Source organism: Gossypium arboreum, chromosome 6 (genome assembly GCF_025698485.1).
Source record: "Gossypium arboreum isolate Shixiya-1 chromosome 6, ASM2569848v2, whole genome shotgun sequence".
Lineage (NCBI taxonomy): Eukaryota > Viridiplantae > Streptophyta > Magnoliopsida > Malvales > Malvaceae > Gossypium > Gossypium arboreum.
In genome coordinates, this window is record NC_069075.1 from 104,818,055 (window position 1) to 104,821,732 (window position 3,678).

General features: G+C 35.8%; 1 long non-coding RNA gene across 1 annotated transcript; it reads right to left on the bottom strand.

Moving 5' to 3' along the window:
• Positions 1-576: 576 nt before the first annotated feature.
• On the bottom strand, positions 577-1,997 carry LOC128294152 (uncharacterized). The gene is made up of 3 exons (XR_008284420.1): positions 1,959-1,997; positions 1,817-1,860; positions 577-720 (listed from the first exon to the last, which is right to left on the bottom strand). It is a non-coding gene; the product is annotated as an uncharacterized LOC128294152 (long non-coding RNA).
• Between the last annotated feature and the right edge of the window lie 1,681 nt (positions 1,998-3,678).

Sequence of the window (3,678 nt, forward strand, 5' to 3'; positions counted from 1 at the left end):
TTACTACGATTTTCAGTTTACACTACTTAGAGTGTTTCAATAGAGTCTACTACCTACAGTAGTTTTATAGCATACAACGGTATTTTCAAACAAATCCAAATAGAATTTCAATATATTGTAAGCATGCTTTCAAACATATCAGAGTTTCAGAAACTTACAGAATCAGTGCCGGAGACTCGGTGTACCATGGTTTATCAAAAATATTTCAAATCATTTTACAAATCATTTCTCAAAAACCATTCTTTTTTACAACCCAAATCCACAGTCAAGTTTTGCAACTTGACTCTGATACTACTAAATGTAACACCTCAAACCCGGCCTAGACGTTATGGCCAAATCCGGCAATGTCACATAAGAGTGTTTTGGCAACTCATTTCAACACATAAAAAAATCGTTCCAAATATTATCTGATACTTAGTTTGAAGGAAACCATAAATTTATTAATTTGCTCGAAAATAATGCTCAACATGCAGAAGCTTTAAAAATCCAATTAACTCTTGTTACCATTTTACTTACGAAAGCTTTAGTTAAGTTTAAAAACATGCTTTGGCGTTGCAGTTTATATTCCAAAATCACAGTTCAAAAACGTAAATTAAAACCAAAAGTTCCAGTCCATAATCAATAAATATCCCAAAAATAATAAAATAACATAGGCGTTATAAATATAAAACTCATGAGTAGATAGTCGTGGTTTCCAATCCGCTTACTGCTGGGGATTACCTGAGCAAATTAAACAAATAAGGGTGAGTTTTAGCAAACCCAGTGTGTACATCCCTACAGTTTAGCATGCATATAATCAGATAACAAAATACAGTCATAATTCAGGCCTAGACCCTTTACAGAATCAGTGTGGGCCTTGGCCCACTCAGAAACAAAATCAGATACAACTTAAAGCCTTAGCCCATACCAGATATAACATGCATAACATATCAGAATAATAGGACATGCCCACCAACCCCGCACACCAACTCCTTCCAACCCAACACATCATGTGGGGATAAAATTAACCCACCTACCCCTGCACACCAAATATGGGGATAAAATCGACCCATCTAACCTTACACACCATAAAGCACCGTAATACGGCACATGTCATAAATATGTAGCTTAGCTGCTAGATAACAGACTTTAAAGACCTTTCAGATCCTTCTTTCAACTTCATCAAACCCATTTCAATGCAATGTATCATTCCTTCAAATTCATCAAACCCACCCCAATGCAATACATCATACACGAATGGCATGCTATAATGCAAATTAACAGACATATTTTCATATTCAGCACAAACAAATATACATACTAAGTGTAACATGGTAGTACATACATCGCAATATCAGATCACAGAATCAAGGGTCTAAGTAAGGCTTACCGACCCTACGATAGGTCACAGTCGACTTGGGCAACCCATGCAACCTTACGGAGCATTTTAGAAAAATGGGCTCATGCCCTTGTGGTCTGCCCGTGTAGGCTTACACGCTCGTGTAGCCTACACAGCCCAATTTAGCCTTGGCCATGTGGTTCACACGGCCTGGCCCAAAATTTCAGACGTTTGTGTGGTTCACTCGTATGGTCCCACACACCCGTGTACCCCACATGGCCCAATTGGTTGAGCCCGTGTCTCGTATACGACCTCGCCAGCCATCACATGGCCGTGTCTATCGGACTTGTGTCGCGCGCGTATGGCCTGGTTCGTTGACCACACACCCGTGTACTGCCATACAGCCTACCACATGGACGACCATACGCCCGTGTGGCGTCGACAGAATATTTTTTGGCTTTCACTGAATCTCATTTTTAGTATATTCAAAGTACACACCTGGTCTTGTTTGAAGCTAAACCGAACTCCGAACACTCCAGAACCTAAACATTAGCCAATACAACACCACAATTAGCCCTACTTTACGATTAATTAAAATCCCAAAATCAAACTACTTATCCTTAAATCGAAAAACATTTACCGCTAAGCCACGAATTGATTTGTTAGGAAACAGCGCAAAGAGAGCCTTAAACCTCGCGACGTGATGCTGCCACAAACATCAGAATAATCCCCATTCAAAGTTGGAAAAAAATGAAAGTTAAAGAGAGCGAAGCTCTACTTACCAGAACCTCGCGAAGGAACTACGATTCTAGCAATAATGGTGAAAACAAAAGGGGTGTGCAGCAAAATTTTGAGAGAGTGGAACCAAGATGAAAGAAAAGTGAAAAGAGAAAGAAAAAGTGTCAAAAGAGTAGGGAGAATTTAGCAGAGAGAGAAAAATTAAAAATCATGGGATACTTCCCAATCCCTTAATTCTCTCCATTAGCCAGCATTTTACTAAAAATCAAACTCCTACACGGCACTAGCTGCAAAAATAAATCCCTTGCTTGCGTAGGGACTCGAACTCCAAACCTCCAAGCACGCCAACACCCCTTAACCACCAGACCAATAGGCCCATTCTGATATGGTTTTACAACAATTAAACATAAGCCTACTGAACTAGATTAAGGCTTTATTCAGAAAAACATCAAAATTTACCAAATTCAAGGCTTGAACTTGGGACCTCTCACACACACCTAGAATACTTAACCACTGAAGCAGATACATAGTTGTGTCATGTTCTAACAGAATCAGAGATATAAATTTTGAGGTGTTACAGTATAATTGAATTGCATATTGATTTGAAAATGAAATTGTTATTGAAAAGTGATCTTGAATTGGAAATGAAAGTGAATTGAGAATTAAAATACCCTATTAACTAGTCGAGCTGAGTCGGATATAATTGGCATGCCATAGGATTTGGAAGAGTACGGGATATATCAGCTCTTCCCAGCAGGCACTTTATGTGTCGTATTTCAGGCACCTCATGTGTCATATCAGGCACTTCATGTGTCGTTTCAGGCACTTATGTGTCGTATACTGATCAGGTACTAAGTACCATTTTAGACACAATGTGCCGTGCTGGTATGTTTGGGTTGGAATCCGTGTATCTGTCAAAGTCCGGGTTTGTTAATAGGGTGAATAACTGAAATGAGAAAATTAAATAAATTTGATTGATCGTACTATTAAAAAAATGAGAAAGAAATTATGAGTTGAATTGTGAATGGAATTAAGATGTGAAATTTGAAGCATGAACTTAAGGTTCATGAATTTGCTAAAATATCGAATTATTGATGTTGAAATCAGTTGAATAAATGAAATGAGAAAATCAAATGAATTGATCGATTGAACTATTAAAAGTATGAGAAAGTGGAATTATTAATTGAAATGTGAATTGAAATTAAGATATCGAAATAGGAAGTGAAAATAGAATGAATTGGAAATAATGAAATAGTGTATGAGTTAGTTGAATATAATTTTATGAATTAATTATAATTATTTTTATTGAAAAATGTTGGTTTAAATAATTATTGAAAGACTAATGTTGTAAGGTTTTAGATATGGAATAGAATAAGTTATTGAATTAGGATATAGAAATGAAATATATGAAATAATGATTTAATGAAATGGTTATTGATGAAATGCATGAAATGAATATTGATATAATAAGAAGATATATAAATTAAAATAAAGAAAAGCTATTTAAGATACATATTATTAGAATAAATTTAAGGTTTAAATGCATGAATGATTTATTGAAGGTTAAATAGCGGTAAGATTTAATGTGTATATATATTGTTTTTACCTTAAGTATTTGAATT